General features: G+C 45.1%; 1 protein-coding gene across 1 annotated transcript in view; it reads right to left on the bottom strand.

Annotated features, from left to right (window-relative positions):
- Positions 1-20,713, bottom strand: part of MAML3 (mastermind like transcriptional coactivator 3) — a 450,207-nt gene that overhangs the window by 174,948 nt on the left and 254,546 nt on the right. The window lies entirely within an intron of this gene.

The raw sequence follows: 20,713 nt of genomic DNA, 5'->3' as shown, positions 1-20,713 counted from the left end.
AGCACTTGTCTAGGAACCTCCTACAGCATTGCTCACCAGGTTCCACAGCTTTTGTCTCCAAAGCATCCCTCTTTCCTGCTCACTCACCTCCCACCTGACTGTCCCTCTCCCAGGCCAGGACACCATAATCTCTTGCTAGATTGTAGCACCAGTCTTTTACATGACTGCTCTACTTACTCTGCCATGGACTCTTTTATTTGTTGCATTGCTCTCAATCTTTTGCCTTTCTTGACAAGAGATTTTCCAAAAATTTCATTGCCTTTTCAGTTGGTAACCATGTAGTACCTTCTACTAATTTTGGCCAACCCCATCCTGGCTCCTGCCAGCTCCACCTGACTCCTGCTCACCTTTCCAAGTGCATCTTTTTACCTCGGTATTGAGCATCCCCCTGCACTCCCTCTTGCATGATTCACTTTGTAGCAATTTTCCAAAATCTCTTCCAGTTCATTATCTGTCAAGCTTCCTCCTGCCCTAGGATGCTGTTTTCCTGTCTTATGAAATACTTCTCCCTCATGACTCCCTGGCCCCTGGTTAGTAGTTGCTTATTTTTGGGGTTCACTTCTCAGCCTTTAGTTACACTAGGAAGTTTTATGTTTTATCCATTCAACTCCCACCACCACCAAACACACCAATATATTGGGCATCTTTTTTGATTTGCTTTCTGTATATATGCAGGCTGTATCCAGTGGGCTGGTTTTAGCAGTGGCTGATAAATAATAGCAAGGTAAATGAATGACTCTATGGCTAAATTCCCAGGGGCTAGGAGAAATGAGTTGAGTCGGCCTCCCTGCCCATGAAGAATGCCTGATCTGGCCATTCCACTTTACACTCCCACTCATGGGAGTGGTGGAACTGCTTCCATAGAGTGTTATAACCACTTAAGCAGATGCATTTAAGAGGCCCAGTTAAGAAAGGTCTGCTAATTCCAGGTATTTGTTTACTAGAAAACTAACTCATCTGAAAGCCACCAAGAGTCAGTGCCTGTGATTTTAGTTATCAGAGGCACTGGGGAGAGCCTGTTGAGTGACAATGGGACACCAGTCTGGGCTGCGAGGGGTACCAGCAGCATCACAGAGATAAGGGTAGCGTGGCACATGCAGGGAGGGAGAAAGAAGAGCAAATCTTTCTGTTCAGGACTCTTTGGCAAAGTTGCTGGACATTGTAGAAGCAGTGGGAGAGAGGGGTGGGAGCCCGTCACACATGGAATTGCTGCAGCTCGAGAGAAGGCCCTATTTGGAGATGACCTGGTGAATTTTAGGGGGGCCATTTTACTGCTGGATGGCTTCTCATAAAATAGAGAGTTCCATTTAAAAATGAAAAGGAATAGCAAGGGTCCTTGAGTGTAACCTTTATTCTTAAGTCTTGTATTTCTGATCATCATACCCTGTCTCCAGTCTCTACTGGTAGAGGTCCCTGACATGCTGAAAGCAAGACCTTAACCAGACACACTGGAATCTCATTTCAAATAAAATATCGATTCCATCTAGCCTATTAAGCAGACACTACTAGGAAGCAACCTTCCTTATTGAACAAACCAGAAAACCAGCTCTGATTGTAGGGATGACATAAACTTGAACACAGCTCCAAACATAGAGGCAAGTGCAAACATCACAACTTTGGTGAAAAAAGAAAATGAGGTCTGGGGCCCTCGGCACTTTCAGAAGCAATGATACCCCTCCAAAAGAGCCATGCTGTCTCTCCCAGATCTGAGCAGTACCAGTACCTTCCCCGGGAGACCCATCTATGAGCCAGCCCCTGCTTCAGGCTCACAGTGCTTGAACACCAAGGACATGTCTGAAGAGATGCAACAGGTCTTGGTGGGGTATCTTACTCAGGGGTTGGAGCAGCACAACTGAGAAAAGGACACTGTAGCCTACATCAGTGGCATTGCATTGCAGGGAGGGACTTTGGTAATTATGTGCCACATGCCACCAAACACTTCATCTATTCACTGCCTGGGCTCAATGGCCATTCTTTTCTATTTTTTATTGTTTCCTTCATATATCTGATGCAAAAGGGGATTTTAAGGGAGAAACCCCACCCAGTCTCCCTCCCACAGCAGGTCCCGGATGTGGGGCTTGCTCCGAGGGTCTTGCTCAAGTGGTCTTGATAGTTCAACAGCTATGAATTGCTGCCAATCTCACCGGTCCAAGCACGATGAGGTCGTTAAAGAATCCAATGATTGCTGGGCTGAAACATCCAACAGCAAGAACCAGAATGGGTTGAAGGCCAGCTAGGAAAAGCCACTGTTCCTGCTAGGACAGGAGGTGCACTGAGTAGTGCTGGCTCATGGACCCACTGGTATGTGCAAAATCTGGCACTTGGAGGGGTTCTGATGGAGGAGCCTGGGCAACTCCTCTGGCAGGACACAGACCCAGCAGGTAAGCTCAAGAAGCATGGAAGGATACAGCCAAGAGGTCATGGAAAGTGTCCCACTGGCATACATTAGGCAAGGGTCGGGGGCAGACCAGGCTCAATCAGTTCACATCACCCACCGGCAAATCCGAACACCGGAACAGAGTGTGAGTGGAGCCAGGTTTGGTTGTGACAAAAGCAGTACACAATACGAAATGCCAAGGTGGGGCTGCCTGTTGTTGCCTGTGCCAGATGTGACTGCAGCACCCAACCAGCACACGTGAGAACCATGAAGGGAGGGGGCAGGACCGGCAGCGGAATAAGGGGTGGTTCCCTTGCTGAACAGCTATTCCCACCTGAGGGCGTGAGCTGGGATGGGGGTAGACCTTACTAGACAGGGCTACAACACCTGTGTGCCTCATGAGGACTAGATCAGGGAAGAACCAGGCTGGGCTGATTATTCCTACTGGTGCAATCTACAATTAGAGTGGGTGAGGGTTGTTGGGGCTTAGCCGCAGCATCAGCTGTCAGAAGCTGGCACTGGGGGCTAGTTCTGTCAAGTTAAACCACAGAACCACCTGGAGAGTGCATAATGTGGGAGTGGGAGTGGCCTGGGAGGGAAAGAGTGGGCTCCTCTCTGTTAGGTTACCATCCCCCATGGGAGGGCACAAAAACTAGGACAGGGGCTGGGGTGGCTAGACAGAGAGACACCCAACAACATCCATGAAGGCTGGATAGTTGAGCTGGTTAGATGGGACATGGTTCTTACACCCACTGACATGTATGAGAGCAGCAGGGGATGTGGGACAGACTGGACTAGTCTGCTGCACATACTGGCAAACCAGGGTAGGGGGCAGGCCTGATGGGGTTATTGTGGGTCACTCCGGCTGGGCTGCAGCCCCCACTGGCTTAAGTGAGGGCCGAGTATGTGCTGGGCAGAACCAGCCTTGACTGCGACACCCATTGGTTCCAGTGGAAGACAGGGCTGGAAACAGAACCAACCCAGCAATTACAACCACCAGCTGATCGGGGCAATGGACTGTGCCGGACCCGGTTCTTGCCAGTACATACAAGAATCTGGTCTGGGAACACCTCACACAAAGTTTCGATCCCGCAATCGAGCTTTCAGACTCAGAACGCTAACCATCAAATGACAGTGGAAAGAACAAGTCAATCAACCACCTCAACTATATGATGGCAATGAAAATGCTGGGCAAAGAGAGACTCTATGATGGACTGTGTCTATCAGTGGATTCTCCAATGACCGCATTGTGCTTGGAGTGGTGAGAGTGGCAGCAATTCAGATCTGTTGAAATATCAAAACCACTCTACCAGCTCTACCTTCAGACCAGAGATGGTCTCCCCAAGAAACTGATGAACTTATCTGGACAATAAGATGCTAGACTTTATGCCTGGTAGATGCTTCCAATGAAAGAATTTCAACTGAAGTTGAACTGTGGTAATGCAATAAGGTGGAGGAATCCACCATGGGGAGGGGTTGGGAATTTGGGGAGGGGTAGGGAGAATCCCAGTGCCTATAAAACTGTGTCACATATTGCAATGTAATCAATAAAAAAATATATGTATATATAAACAAATTACCAAAGATGACTCAAAAGTAAAGAAGTTGAGTCAGTACAAACGATGAAAATATTAACATTGCTCAAAAAGGAGAAAGAAAAAAAGAATCCACTGATTGACATAGTCCATCTTAGAGTCTCCATTTGCCCAGTTTTTCACTGCCAACATATAGCTGAGGTGGTTGATTGACTACTTCTGTCCTCTGTCTTTTCATGGTTAGGGTTCTGAGTCTGGCAGTTTGATTGGGGGATCCCCAAAGAGACTTTGTGTGAGGTGTTCCCAGACCGATTCTTGCATGTACTAGAGAGCACAGGGCCCTGCACAGTTCATCACCCCCATCAGCTGGTAGTTGTAATTGCTGGGTTGGTTCTGTTTCCAGCCCTGTCTTCCACTGGAACCAATGGGTGCTGCAGTCAAGCCTGGTTCTGCCCAGCACATACTCGGCCCTCACTTAAGCCAGTGGGGGCTGCAGCCCAGCCAGAGTGACCCACCAGGCCTGCCCCCTACCCTGGTTTGCCAGTATGTGCAGCAGACTAGTCCAGTCCCCTGCTGTTCTCATACATGTCAATGGGTATAAGAACCATGTCCCATCTAACCAGCTCAACTATCCAGCCTTCATGGATGTTGCTGGATGTCTATCTAGCCACCCCAGCCCCTGTCCTAGTTTTTGTGCCCTCCCATGGGGGATGGTAACCTAACAGAGAGGAGCCCACTCTTTCCCTCCCAGGCCACTCCCACTCCCACATTATGCACTCTCCAGGTAGTTCTGTGGTTTAACTTGACAGAACTAGCCCCCAGTGCCAGCTTCTGACAGCTGATGCTGCGGCTAAGCCCCAACAACCCTCACCCACTCTAATTGTAGATTGCACCAGTAGGAATAATCAGCCCAGCCTGGTTCTTCCCTGATCTAGTCCTCATGAGGCACACAGGTGTTGTAGCCCTGTCTAGTAAGGTCTACCCCCATCCCAGCTCACGCCCTCAGGTGGGAATAGCTGTTCAGCAAGGGAATCACCCCTTATTCCGCTGCCGGTCCTGCCCCCTCCCTTCATGGTTCTCACGTGTGCTGGTTGGGTGCTGCAGTCACATCTGGCACAGGCAACCTCACCTTGGCATTTCATATTGTGTACTGCTTTTGTCACGACCAAACCTGGCTCGACCGACACTGTTCCGGTGTTCGGATTTGCCGGTGGATGTAAGTGGCCATTCTTATGTTGCAATCTACTTACAGGTGCAACCATGCCACAAGCCCAGTGAATTACCCGAAAACAAGGACTAGCCTAAATTCAAAATCCCAGAGAACGAATCTTCAGGGTTTTAAAGGACCATTTCAATCTTTGAAACTTTACTGTGTTTTGTACAGGGCAGTGTATGTACCAGTGTGTTGTTATTATGAAACAATTAACCAAGCAGCTAACTTGTATTTATTTTCTATTCCTTACTTGTCTGCCCCCATGTTTTTTCCCCTCTCAATCCATTCTATTTTTTTAAAAATCTATTTGAAATATAAAATAAAATCTTAAAAAATAAACCTAGCTGAGAAAGCATAGGTCCATGATTCTGTCCTGGATTCATGTATTATTTGGGGCAGGACGGTAAACTAAAGATGCTCCACTTGTTCCTCTGTATAATAGTGGTGGTGGCAGATACCCCTTGTTGGGTAAATTACTAAGCAGAAGTGTTACAGAAGCAGGGGCTCTGGAGTGAGAATGACAAGGTTCAGACCCAGGATCCCCTAGCTAAAACCTGATCCATGAAAGTGTGGCCTAGAGCTTTAAAAAGGTTGATTATAATACTATAATGCTATCCGTTAAAAAGCAGATTACACGAGCACTAAGCTTCCCTCACGGGAGTTCCAGTATGAGGCATGACAGCCCTGTTTCAGACCCAGCTTCCTTCCAAAGTGCTTGGAAGGCAGTAGAGGATAGCGCAAGTGCTTGGAGCCCTTGCCAGCCACGTGGAAGACCCAGATCTAATTCCCAGCTTCCACTTCAGCCTGGTCATGCTGACTATTGCAGCCATTTGGGAAGTGAATCAGCAGATGAAAGAATTCCTTTCTCCTCTGTATCCCCTTCTTTCTGCCTTTAAAATAAATTAAAAAAAAAATTTTAATGGATGCATGGAAGCAAAGCCTCTTCATTTTGCTTATTACTAAGTCTACACTAGCTCACAGTAAACACTCCACAAACACCTTTTGAATGACTAAATCCTAGGAATCTTATTTAACCTCTGTGAAACTTTGGTTTCCTCACCTGAAATAGCTCCAAGTGGACCCACGGGGAGAAGTGATTGGTGGAGAACTATATAAAAGTAGCTGGTAAAAGCTGGATGGGGACGGACAATGGGCGGAACAGATGACAAAGACAAAGAAGAAAGACTGGGGGGCGAGAGGAGATTGGGGGGCGATGAGGGCGACGAGGAGAAAGACTGGGGAATGAAGCAAAGAGTACGGGAAGAAATGTGGGAAGAAGGGTGGCGGAAAACAGGAGGAAGGGTGGCGGAAGAAGTGGGTAGGAAAGCTTAGACCAATGGGTACAGGCACAGCGGAGAGAAGGTTTTAAACACAGCCGCTTTGGGCAGTGAAGTTTCCGGTTGCCAGCTTTTCCTGGACCCCCCAAGAGTTTGCTGCATCGTTTTAGTGTTGCTGCTGCTGGGTGGCGGCGACAAGTGGTGGCCCCATACTCTCTGATTCATTCCCCAGTCATTCTCCTCGTCGCCGCCCAGTCTCTGCGTCATCCCCCAGTCTGTCCCCGCATCACCCCCCAGTCTTTCTTCTTTGTCGTCGTCTGTTCTGTCTGTCTGTCCTTCGTCGTCCCCTGTCTCCTCGTCATCGTCGTCTGTTCCACCCATTGTCCGTCCCTGTCCAGCTTTTAACCGGCTACTTTTATATAGTTCTCCACCAATCACTTCTCCACTTGGAGCTATCTGATAGGCCAGCAATTGCAGCAGGGGAATTAGCCTATCCCTGTGACTTCCTGTTTACCTGCTGGTGAGACCAGCTCCGCCTCCTGGCCCTGGGCCAGCTGCCATCTTTCAACGGCCCCTCCCAGTCCCACCAGAGGCTTTAGCATCCCGCTCCCCACATTTTGTGAGTATGAGCTGATGAATAAATAGAGAAAGCACCAAGCTTCACATCAGGTGCAAAGCTAGTGCCTACTAAGCCCTGGCTTTATGATTGTTACAATATATGATACCAAGAGTCACAACTTCAACTGAGATAAAATGCTTCCTGGATCTTCAAAACATGAACAGGTAGAATGATAATATTTCTGCTCAGTAGCTGGCAAAACCCTAATGTTTTCCAAGCATCTGGTGTAGCATTTTAAATATGAACAACAAATACAAAATTTGCAATTCAAGTCCAAGCCCAAGTGCTAATGCATTCATGTCCTAGATTGTAGAACAGCAAAGGCTAGATTGTTGAGGTTCAAATCAAATACACTTCCAGAATGCCACCTAAATGGAGCTGCTGAATTTTCTTTGCCTCAGGGTCTAACATTCCCTACCACTGACTTCTTTTAACCTGAACTTTGATACATACATATATATGTGTGTGTGTGTGAACCTACATATATGTATTTCACATATCTGCATTTTGAAACTTCAGAAAGATATCACTGAACATGTAATGCTATGGTTTGCATTTTATTCTGTTACATCCAAAGCGACAGCAGAATCTTTGCATCCCTTCAGTCTTTCAACATGCTTTGTTTAACAGAAAGGTGGTCCAAGAGCTGACTTTTCTCTTTATGTCTCACATGGGAGAAGGAAGGGAAGACACACAACCAGCTATGTGTTTGGGAAGGCTGACTGCCTTGCGAGCAGCTGCTCAGTGAGCAGTGAGCTGAGTGCAGACAGGAAAACGTTCTTGAGAACACCCGCCCTAAGGTCAGAGCCTCGTCTCAAATAGACTTGTCTTAGCCAGGTCCAGGTCCCTCTGCCTCACAAGGCTGGAAACTGCTCAGCAGGACTATGGATAAGCCTCTGAGTGCCAGTTGCTTTGCTCCTGTATTGCTATTATTACATGGCCATGCCCTCTTTCACTGAAGGAAGCTGTGGTGCCAGGAAGTGACTCATCCAGTCCATCTGATGTTTGTGACAGTACAGGCCACACCACGTGTCAGTTACTCTGAAGTTAACCAGTCCTGTTCCATAACGGCTCTGTTACTGATCTTGTAAAAGATGGGGAAACTGAGAGCCCAAAGGTAGAGGTCGGATCCTGCAGAGAGCAGCATTTTTAAAAACATCTGTACCTTTGGAGTCACAGAGCACTTTCTCACAGGACTGTAGTTCATCTTCATAGTACACGTTTGGTTCAGGCCCTGTGCTGGCCCAATGGTCTCAAGAGAACGGGGCAGTGTTTGGAAGGAAGTGGAATGTGCATGTGTGGGACACACCCCCAACATGGAAGCACATGGTCAAGTTTGCCAGGCTCTACTGACACCAAGGAGCCCCACACAGTGGATTCTTGAGATGTGCCCTGGACCTGCGTGTCCAAGATGAAAAGAGCCTTTACTCCTACTAGCAGACATTAAAAAAAAATTCTCATTGTCCCATCCATGATTCTGTGGGAAATTGGGCAGGATTACTGTGTTTAGTTATAAAGATAATGACATCACTGTTCATGATGTAGACTCTTAAGGTGGGAAATGTTGGATGAATATTCCATCATATTCCTAGACCCTAATGATTCTACAGACAGGGTATTCTATAAGTCGTACAGATAATGCATTTAAGTTGAAGTACAGTGAAGTTCAATGTCTTAGTTATCTGAGGTAAGATCCGGGCAGAGGCAGCTAAAGTTATATCTGACTCCTGTACCCACACCACACTCTTATCCAGCATTGGGCAAAGCACGCTGGTTCCTTCTCCAGTGGCACTGACCCTGACTAAGGTCCCTGTAATGTTCTCAGACCATGCTTTCGGGAATCCTCCATCCCACACTCTCCCTACCATCCGTACCCAATCAAGTCTCAAGAATTATTCTAATGCATCTGTGAATTTTGTTCTTATCTCCCACCCCAATGCACTAGTTTATGCTGGATCCTCAATTTTTCCCTCAATGATTTTTGCAGTAGCTTCTGATGAGTCTCTGTCACAGGCGTGCCCTCATTCAACACTTCCTCTGCATTGTGGCTCTGATGTGTCTCTGACCATGGCCATGCTTCACCCCCAGGTTTCCCAGAGCAGCACAGTATTCTTAGCATTATCCAAATCTGGAATGTGAATAGTCCACAACTTGAGCTCCATTCCTTTTCCTTCCAGTCCTCTTCCTTCTCTTGCTCCCAGTATTGATTGACTCAAACGTTCAGCTAGAGGATCTAATGACCTGCAAATCCCAGGACACAGCTCAATTGTTCTCTCTCTAACCCACTCTGCTGGAGATTTTGCATGTATTTCAACCTCCTTCAACTCCTTCACTGGAGTGGACACCACCTTCTGTGTAGTCTCTTGACAGTATGGCACACTAATGTAATCATTTCCCCTTTTCCTTCCTGGGCAAATGAATGAATGCCACAAAGAGTTCTCAAATAACTACCCTAATTTTATGCACCTGAATCCCAAAGAAAGCACGTAAAAACACTGAACTGTATCATGCTTTCAGAGTGTATGTGCACTTTCTTTGGTGATTTTTAAATGTTTAAACTGAATCACTTTCTTCATAATAGTTTATGAGGACTCCCCAGGTCAAATAAAGTTATGTTGAGAACCATCATACAATTGGCGAAGTGATTTGGGGAAAAGAAAACTGAAACTAAAATCCAGTCTTTAAAGTGACACACCAAGGTCACGTGTCTGCATGGCTGGACCTTATCTTTCTACACAAAGGCTGTAAGTGTTTTTCAACCCACCAAAGCAGTTTCACCAGCTAAACGTGTGACTGAGTTTATGTTACCAAGTTAGAGATACAACTTTTCCCTGTGACTTGAAGCTGACTTAGAATCTCAGTTTGCAGTGTTGCTAACTAATTTAGAGACTCAAAGAGAACATTTTGGTCATTTTGATCTGTTCCGATCAAACTAGGAGATGAGTCATGGGAATCAATTTTCACATGGTCATTCTCCTTCCGTTCTACTGGCAGATAATAAGACTATGGGCACATGGATGAATTAGACTTGCTTATTTTACATATTTGATGAGTGACCCAGAATACTCATGTGTTAGATATTTTAATTAGTAGAATATGAACAGCGTACAAAACACTTTCAGAAGTGTCTTCCAGATTTAAGTGCCTTTGAAATTTACTTGGAGATTCATTTTTCTTCTGTGATTTTTCCATTTTAATATGATTTGTGACCTGAGAAATTTAGAGATGCAGATTTCTTAGTCCCACCTCTCTCCCAGTGTTTGATTTAGTAGGTAGAGGTTGGGCCCAGATTGGGAACCAGAGGTTTTAAAAGAAAGTTAATCAAAATCTCACATTCTTCAGATTTGATTGGTTTAGGACCCCCAGCTTCTGGAACCTCTGATCTAGGCTAATTAGTATCTTCTGCATACTGATATTTTGACGTTGTTAGTATGAATTTATTTTTTAAAAAATGCACATGCACAAAAAACCCATCATTACTACACAATGTCCCTGGAATGGCTGGAGGTTCTATGAGGGCATCCCATTAACAGAACTAAAAAGCAGCACTCAAAATTGGGATTTTCCAAACCTCGGAAGGTCATGAATTCTGCAGAAGCTGGCTGGTTTTCTACAAAATTTTAGGTAGTTTTCAGTATTTTGTGTCTTTCTGAGCATGGTAATGTCTCGGGCCATTTTTGCCTTCACATGCTATAGGAGAGCATCCTTCGCTTTCACTTCATGAGCACAGGGGGCACTGTGTGGCCAGCACCATGCCAGTTACAGTGTGGGGTCAATTTATTCTCAGGAACACAGACCACACTAGGAAGTGTACACATTTCAAACACCTGCTGAAAATAACAGTTGACTTTTTTGTTTTTAAATTTTATGTATTTGAGAGGCAGAGAGCTAGAGATATAGTAAGCGCCCATTAGTTGGTTCACTGCCTAAATGCCTGCAGTGTCCAGGGTTGGGCCAGAGCCTGAACTGAGAACTCAGTTCAGATCACCCAATAAGTAGCAGCGACCCAACTACTGGAGCCATCACCACTGCCTCCTAGGATGGGCTTTAGCAGGAATCTGGAGTCTGGTGTCAGGAATTGAATCTCGGTACTCTCATATGAGACGTTAGTGTTTTAATCACTTAGCTAAATACCCTGCTTCCTGGATGCATGTGTTGCAAAGAGAGCATTGCAATGCAGAGCAGCACAAAAACAGAAGAAATCATACCACAACTCATGCAGCCCCCCACCCCATGTCAATCTTACACACTCCTAACTTCAGAAATAAGTGATTACATATGTGTGTGTGTGTATAATTGCCATGATATCAAAGTGCTTTAAACCTCTGTTTGCGATCATCCAAAAATATAAGCAAATGTCGCTTTTACAGACTTGGGAAGTGGGAAATGTTGGTTCTCTGGTTATGGATTTTAACTATGAGGAGCTCAAGGTCTCCATTCAGAAATGGTCCAAGAAGAAAACTGTATTGCTTGTAAAGCGATTTCTTCCCCTCTAGGGCTATGGGAATCACCAGTTGAGGAATCGCATGGGAATACCAGGACACAGAGTCCCTGGGTAGGAAGAGAGATCCATTCAAGCATTTTGAAGTACTCTGAAATTACTTTTAGAAATAACTGTGATCTTTCTTCTTTCTGCTCTGAATCAAAATTAAAAACCCCATTTCCAAGGACTGTGAGGTGTACCTGATACTTTTTGGTGTTTGGAGCATGGTGAGGTGTTGCAGCAAGGTCCTTTTCAAAACATTTTTATATAATTTGTGTGCATGTGGTTGAGATTTTTGCTGTGTTTCATTCCTTAATCAATGTTTAAATATATAAGTGCCAACCATACGCATGGCATACTGGGGACAGATTAAAAAATATGAGGAGTAGGGACAAACCAGGCCATTGGCATTCCTCCAGCCTCCCGTTTTCAAACTCATAAATGCCCATACATGCTCTTGGTTTTCTCCCAACTGAATGACTCAATTATATTTTCATGAATGATCACATGATCACTGTCCTGTTTAGATCCCAAGTTAAAGTCTTTTGTTATTCCACATGTGCAGTTTACATTGATATATTAGTATAATTACAATTCCTCATTCAAACCAAGAATGACATTCCTGTAAATGCCGAGGGCTGTGACTTCCAAATCACCTCACGTAGTTTGCAATGAAATAGTCTAGACTTCAGAATTTTCATTAAATCATTTGATTTGCTGTTTGCTCAGTGTTCTAGGTATTATTGTCCCAGAATGTTTGGGCTGAGAACGTATCATGGGTCAGGCATCACGGCAAGTGGCTTTGCAGGAATTATCTTGGTTAATCCTCATGTAACCTATAATGCAGAAGGACTGGAATCAGAGAGAAGAGGCAGTTTGTCCTAAAGCACAGAGAAGAACCCTGTTCAGATTTGCCTGTCCCTAAAGTCTGTGCTTTGCTTCTGTTCCAACCAAGTTTCAGCCAATCTTGCTCAGAAGTCCCAAGGGAAGTATCTCAGCCACCTGTGTTGTGCTGGTCTAAAGACCTTCCTGTCTTTGAGTCAGGCCTGGGTGACTCACAGGAAAGGACTGTGTTCTCCTCCAAGGAACGATGTGACTTTGCAAATGGAGCTTGCGTAGGAGAAGCTCTCAGAGCCCTGGAAACTCCACAAGGCAGCAGATGCGTGTGTCCCGGAGGCAGCTTCCTTCACTGTGCAGCCGTCTGCAGGAAAAGCTCCACCAAGATGAGCATCCAAATTGCCCAATCTGAGCTGCGGACTGCTCTGCTTTTTCACATATGCAAACACGCACACTGTGCATTACCTTTATTCCTAAAGACAAGACATCATTTCCTTAGGAATGTCTCCTAACATCTCTTCCCATGCGTACATTTTCTATTTAAACATGCCTGTATCTACAACCGTACCTTACAACCAGAAAACCCTAACGGGATATTACTTAAAGCTAGAAAGAGATGCCAGTGAAGCAGGCTTGCAAGGAAGAAGGGAAAGGCACAAGGCAGGGAGAAGGCCAGTGAAGAGATCAGATCTTATCTGCATCAGGCACAGTTGGCAAATTATGCCAACAACACAGAACACAGAACAGACAAGTCAGGACCAAGCAGGAGGTTTCCATTTGTTTATTCTCTGCCAGGAGCGGGGGGTGGTGAGGAGAAACACTCCAGAGAAGCTCGATGCTCTTCTCCTTTGGCTAGGAATCCAGAGCATTTTCATTTCGTTGTTGGCTCCAAATGTTCCATCTTCTTCATGAGGCATTCTCAGTCTTGCTTTCAGCAGTCCTGGCCCAAGCATAGGAAATGCTAATAGCCCACAGCATCAGGAACCTGTCTGTGCTTTTGAATAAAACCCCAGCACATATTTCTCTCCCTTTGCAAAATTAAAGTATTGAAGTAAGATCTCCAAGTCTGTAAAAAAGCACCCTTCTCCTTCTCCAGCTCAGCTTTGCTGCTCCTTGTGAACTGCAGCCTGAAGTAGTTAAGAGCTATCTTCTGTAGCAGAACTCTCTCCCTCTCTCTCTTTCTCTCTGTGTCTCTCGCAAACAGGATTTAATTCTTGTCTCCAGACAGCATCTGGCTCCCAAGCTTCCATTTCATAGCTGATTTTCACTTTCAATCTCAAAACTAAGGGACTTCATTCTCATCCAGGGGCCGCAGTTATTTACACATTTCCCCGGCAGGACAAAAGGTAGAATGAGAGGACTGTTTTCTCTAGGAGGAATGGAGCCCTGGATGAAGAGGTCCACACGTGGACAGGCACATGCTCACACAGTGCTGACCACAGAGGCAGTTTAACCTGTTCTGAAGTAATTTCTCCGGGCTGGGACCCTCACCCTTCAATGCCTTCCATCTACAAACAGCAGAGCTCTGGAGCCTGTTGGCAAAGCTTTCATCTGTGGGGAGAGGCTGCTTGGCTTCATCCCACAAGCTGAAATTCATTTTTCAAAATAAATTAGACCAAGGTACTGTTGTTATAGCAACAGTCAGAGTCATTTACCCAGCCTCTTCCCACAACTCCACTCTCACATCCGTGGGCAGCGATTTCAATTATGTAGAGGGAGGGTCCATGGCTAAGCCAAGTGGCCCCTTTAGGAGCCTGTTAACAGTGGAAGCCTCAATCCTCTACATTCAGGCTGCAACTAAAGAGGCAACAAGACGTCACCATGTGCCCCAGAGTTCTCCTAGTCCTGGAGCCAAGGTTTTCATCCCCTAAGTGGGCACTGGTCTGGGAACCACAGAATTCTCTGGTTTCACCAAGTACCAGCTACTTCAGGAAGGAGATGCTTCTAGCGAAGATGGAGATGTCCCCAAGGAATTCAGAAGTGACGCCCTTACTTTCATCTTCCAAGACTATGCTAGGAGGTGTCCAACTCCCCATAGAATAACCCGTTCCAATCTTGGAAATCCATCGCCAAACGGCCCTATTGAATCCTTCTGGCGAGTAACATTAAGGGAAGTGGAGTTGGGTCGCCAAGTCTGTCCACCCTGAGAGCACACAGGCAGTAACAACCTAGAAAACTGGTGCTTGTAATGACAGGTGCAGTTGCCCACCAGCCCCATTCATTCGTTGACATTCTCACCCAGATAGCTCAGAATACCCCATCATCTGAAGAGGACAGTGGATTGCCCATCACTAGGTTTCCCTTGTTGAGCCAAAGAGGAAAACCTCTTGTCGTGCTTCTCTAGTCTCTGTCTGAAAGTTTTTCCATTCTCTGATTTAGCAAAAGACCTGAGAGCAGATTTTAAATTCATTTTTCTTTTCTTTCCTTTTCTCCTTGTCCTGCCTTCCCCTCCCTTCCTCTATCTCTCCCTTCCCCTCCTCTCTCTTCCTTTTCCTTCCTCTCTCTTTCCTTCCCTCCTTCTCTGTCTGTCTTTCTCTCTCTCTCCATGCACAGAGGGAAATGGCATGAGAGCTGCCTGCTGGGAGACTTGAGCATGCTCAGAGGACAGGATACCCCAAGTCTCCCTCCTCAAGCTTCCCCTTGCCTAGCTTTCCCACCTACCAGCTCTCTCCAGACTGAGCCAGGAAGCTCTCCCCAGCCCACAATTGAGGAGGAAGATTTGAGATCTATTTCTCCTGCTTCCTTACTTAAGGACATTAATAAAGTCTTTATCTTCTCAAAAGACTGACTTCTGGAGCATGAGTGGGAGGCAAGCAGGGGAGCCATAACAGAGACAGGCTGTAAGGAGGTGATTAAGTTACAACGACGTCATTACACTGGCTCCGACTCCCCTAGGACGATGTCTTTATGGGAAGAAGAGATAACAACACAGACACACCAGATGGAAGGCCAAGTGGGGACATCAGCATCATCTACCTGTCAGCCCAGAAGAGAGGCCTGTCTTAATCTGATTGTGTTACTATAACAAAATACCACAGACCAGGTCATTTATAAAGACCAGAAAGTCACTTCTCACAGTACTGGAGGCTAGTAAGCTCAGGATCAAGTTGGAAGCAGGGGCAGTGCCTGGAGAAGTCCTGATCCACATAGATGCCCTCACGTAGTGAAATGATAGGGGACAGGCACTATGTCCTCATGTGATAGACAAACAGGAGACGAAGAGAAAGACTCCAGCCGATCCCCTCTAGTCTTTCACAAAGCTCTAGTGTATTTGTGAGAGTGCAGCCCTCCTGAGATGGGTCACTCCCCCCAAAACCCCCACTTCCTTTTCCTTTTCCCTTTCCTTTTTCTTTTTCCATTTCTTCTTCTTTTTTTTTTTTTCCTTTCTTTTCAGATTAACAGAAGTCCATGCTAATACGGATTTCCTTAGTTTTGACCTGATTTTTTTTTTCTGTTTCCAGGGTCCTAGTTAGGCTATCCTATCACATCCAGAGTCCCTCTTGGCTGTGACAGCTCCTCCGACTTTCACTGTTTTTGATGACCTTGATGTTTTTGAAGAACATGGGTTACACATTGTTTAGGGTGTCTCTCCATTGAGATTTATCTGATGGACCTCTTGTGATAAGATCAGGGTTGTGGGTTTTAGACAAAGTGCCCTTCTGCTCACATCCTATCAAGGTTACCCACTGCCAACATCACTTGTCATTATTGACCTTGATCATCTAGCTATCAAACTCTATGTCAAATTTCTCCACCAGAAATGGCTCTACATCTTAACAGTGCCATAATGAAAATTAAATTTTAACAGAAATTCCTGGAGACATTCAGCCATAGCAAGATCTTAGACAAAAGTATCCCAGCTAATAACTTGATCTTGAAAGTTGAGTCTCTAGATCTGAAGAGAAAGGTTTCTGTTGTCTAAGCCATCTGGAGTATGGTGTTTAGTAATGGCAGCCCTGGCAAGCTGGAAACACTGACAATTTTGTTTAGCATATCTCTGGCTTAGTGTTTTACATAAGCTTGATGCTCAATAGCTATTTTAAAGGAATATCTTGCACACATTTGTCCATGTGTTGATGTAACTGACCCTATCCTGGGTGCTCTGCTCCATAGCAAGTGCTAAGATGTGGGGCCACACTGGAGGGAGTGGTGTGTCTCTCAGTTCAGATGACTTTAGATTTCCCAGGGGACTGAGGGCTGAGAACAACTCATAGTGAAATGATGACAGTGAAAGGTAAGGAAACCTGGCCTTGGGCCAGTAGACAAAGAAGTATTTATTTATTTATTTATTTATTTATTTATTTATTTATTTTAAAGACTTGTTTATTTGAAAGGCAGAGAAAGAGAGAGAGAGAATCTTCCATCCACTGGTTTACTCCTCATATGGTTGTTAACAGATGGGACTGAGCCAAGCTGAAGCCAGGAGTCAGGAAATCCAGCCAGGTCTCCCATATGAGTGGCACCAGCCTGACCACAAGGGCGATCTTGCACTGGCTTTCCAGGCACATTAGCAGGAAACTGGGTCTGATGAGGAGCAGCCAGAACTTAGTGCTGAAATATAGGATGCTGGTGCAGCTTAACATGCTGTGTCACAATGTTGATTCCAAGAAGTATACCTTTAAATGTAACAATAAGTTGTATTATTTGCCTTCAGCACAGAGAAGTGAGTGTGCAGACTGAAGAGTCCTATACCATGTTGAGCACCTCGAAACTTATCCAGAAGGATTTGGGATACACTGGGGAAGAACAGTCACTTGTGATGTTAATTTTTAATGTTGCTGCAAATGATACAGTAACCCAAGTGATACTAGTACAAGTCTATACTAGTCTCTAAGGGTCACCATGGAAAAATGCCACAGAATGGCTGGTTCAAACACCCGAAATTCGTATTTCTCAAAGTTCTGGAGAGAGAGAGAGAGAGAGAGAGAGAGAGAGAGAGAGAGAGAGAGCGAGACTCATTGTTGGGCTGAGCAGAAGTGACTCCTGAAGTAGCTGAGTGCATTGGAGGAAAAGGAAGCTTATCACAAGCCAGGAACACCTGGTAATCTGGGAACTCCAAGCAGCAGACCAAGTCCCAGTGCTCTCTCTCTCCTTCCTGCCTCCCTCACACCATAAACACAGAAGAAAGCTTCCCTAGCTTCAGTGCTATCTTTGCTGAGGTCAAGCAGACACTCCCATCCAGGAATGTTTGGAATACTGAATCTGCGCAGATCAACACCCACCATGATGACGCATCACAAGCATGTGCAAACGGAGGAGCTGCTAACCTTGTTCCAGCCCCCACACCTAAGATGTATAAAAACCCAGTGCTGTACACCCAGGGCGGCCATTCCCATCACATGGTCACTCTGTCATATGGAAGTAGTCTCGGGCTCTCTCCCACCAGGGAGCATTCCATCAGATTCTCTCTTCCCCACAGCCATCTTTTTCACTCGGATAAAGTCCTCCTATGTGGTTCGCTATTTCTGGCACATAGGTTTGTGGCAAAAATTCCCAACACTTCTAGCTGCTGGTTCACTCCCCAAAGGTGAGTAACAGCCAGGACTAGGCCAGGCTGAAGCTAAAACCTAGCAATTCCACCTGGTCTCCCAGGTCAGTAGTAGTAATCCAAGACCTTGGGGTTATCACCTGCTGCCTCCTAAACACAACTGCAGGATCCTGGTCAGGAATAGAGTAGCCAAAAATTGAACCCGTGGCTTTATATGAGATGTGGTGATTCAGTGGTGACATAGTCCACTACGCCACAGAGCCAATCTCTCTAAAACTAACAAGATACAAAATTTATGTTGAGACAACAGCTGTAACTTAGGCCTTAGTACTAGGGTACTTCAAAAAGTTTATTAAAGAAATTGGAAATAAAAGGTAACATTTCTAGTGCAAAAATGCAGTTATTTTTTTATATTATACATTTCTATGAACTTTTTGAAGATGTCTGATATACATTTTAAAAATACTTGGTTTTGGGCCCGGCGGCGTGGCCTATCGGCTAAAGTCCTCGCCTTGAAAGCCCCGGGATCCCATATGGGCACTGGTTCTAATCCCGGCAGCTCCACTTCCCATCCAGCTCCCTGCTTGTGGCCTGGGAAAGCAGTTGAGGACAGCCCAATGCCTTGGGACACTGCACCCGCGTGGGAGACCCGGAAGAGGTTCCAGGTTCCCAGCTTCGGATCGGAGCGCATCGGCCTGTTGCGGCTCACTTGGAGAGTGAATCATTGGACGGAAGATCTTCCTCTCTGTCTCTCCCCCTCTCTGTATATCTGACTTTGTAATAAAATAAATAAATCTTTAAAAAATACTTGGTTTTAAATTTTCAGCTAATTGGAAAGCAGAGCAATAGAGTTAGGTAGATACATGGATGATAAACAAGCAGAAAGAGAGATTCTTCACGCTCTCGTTCACTTCTTTTTTTTTTTTCTCGTTCACTTCTTAAATGCCTGCAGTAGTCATGGCTAGCCCCTGAGGAAGGCAGGAACCTTCTGTGATCGCCCCCGTGATTGACCAGGGGCCCCAGTACTGGGTTCAGCATCTACTGCTTCCAGGGTGTGCACTGGCAGGAAGCTGGATCAGAAGCAGAGGAGCTTGTATTCAAACCCAGCACTGCAAGTTAGGGCTGCCTGCACTTTCTTGTGTATTTTGGAAATTGTTTGTCTTCAAAACCCCACATAATCTTCATGGTAACTTTTTAATTATTAGTGAAGTACAGTCAGAGATGACTCTAAGCCAAACCTCAGGATAGGCAGAAATTTGCCTGCCATGATTCTAGCAGGCACTGGAAAGTTAAGTGTTCATGCCCCAAAGTTTGGTAAATATTACTTAACAGTGCCAATCCAGCTGACCCCAGAATGCACATAGGGAAAACCAAGGCTAGGATGACGACGTGATTTAGTCGAAGGACAAAGAATGACAGTCGAGACTCCCTGCTTCAGCCCAATGCCCTGGGAGATAAATCACTCTGCTGATAATAGGTTCTGAGTTTGTCAACTTTCTGTTCAAATTGTAGTGCATTGTAAATGTACTGTAAAACTGTAGAGTCCAAAGTATGTATTTCAACAGTTTTATCTTCCTTACCTAGCCATCCAGATATTATTGATGCAGTTTCCATTACAGTGCTACAGTTAAGTTTGCATAATATTTTCTGTAACTACCTACTTTTGCATGGTTATGGCTCTCAAAAAATCCCCTAGGACTGAATTTTTTTTTTTCACCTTGGACTCAGCTCAGAAGCAAATATTTTCTGTGACAACAAATGATGAGTTGAAGAGATATTTTTGAAGTTACGTGAATGTGAAAAAAAGGATTTTTACTGCTGTGAATATTTTGTTGCCTTTTGTCCAATCAAGCACCACAAATCAAAAAGAGCTGAATATAAAGGCATCAGGAAGGCAACGTAATAGATTTTACTGAAGACTGCCCACACTGCCAGGTTTAAGTAAATGAGGTTTGCATTCACATGCCTATCAGCATTTAAAAATACCCTGAGTGTACACAACAGAAAATGTCAGGAACTTGAAAAGCAAAAATATGCATGTGGTGATTTCCAGATCTCACTAAAGCACAGCAACTAAACAAACTTACTTAAGTGATCAGGCAGCACTTACTTAACTTCCCCAAACCTCTGTTTCCTCAATTATAAAATGAGAAGGTTGGACTACATGATCTCCATGATGTGTTTGGGCTTTCAGAGTCTCTGTTTGGACTCCGGATCCAAATCAATGACTTGCTTTCCAAACCACGGTTCAAGGCAACAAGGCACCATTAACTCGGCCAGGCAGCTGAACTTTGCGAGTAGTTACTGAGTAACCCATAGCCTTGTTGTAGGTCAGAGAAGGAGAGCTCATTACACTCTTCTGCAAAGGTGTCTTGGTTTTGGTCCACTCAAAAGAAAAATTATACTTGAATCCTAATTATAATTATCTTTAGAAAAAAACAACAAAGCAAAAAGCAAACTTGTAAATTATACGATTCATTTAAATCACTCCACTTTTCAACGACCCTTTGGATGCCAGATGAGGAGCTGGGTGCCAGGAATGCAAAAATGGCACAAACCTGATGTCTGAGGAAGCTGCACCTGTGGCATGCTATCCCTTTGCTCTAATTGTCTTTTAGAAAATGCTCCCCTCCTGATAATGCCCTGCCACCTCCACGCATTCTTTTTGTCAAAAACAGCCCATGATACTGCATGCTATATTGACAACCACCAGGTGGCTAAACTCTCACCTTCTCCATCTCCATTGTGAATACTTTTGAATAAATGGCCTTCAATTACGTGAAGAGTCTAAACAAAGAGGTTTGGGTAATTAGATCCTGAACCAGGTTACAAGTAGGAGCCATCCAGGTTTTCTGGGTGTCCACTACTTCTTAACTTACTCAGG

The sequence above is a fragment of the Ochotona princeps genome, chromosome 7 (assembly GCF_030435755.1).
Source record: "Ochotona princeps isolate mOchPri1 chromosome 7, mOchPri1.hap1, whole genome shotgun sequence".
In the NCBI taxonomy this organism is placed as follows: domain Eukaryota; kingdom Metazoa; phylum Chordata; class Mammalia; order Lagomorpha; family Ochotonidae; genus Ochotona; species Ochotona princeps.
The sequence above is the reverse complement of the archived record's forward strand: the minus strand, read 5'-3'. Positions and strand labels throughout refer to the sequence as shown.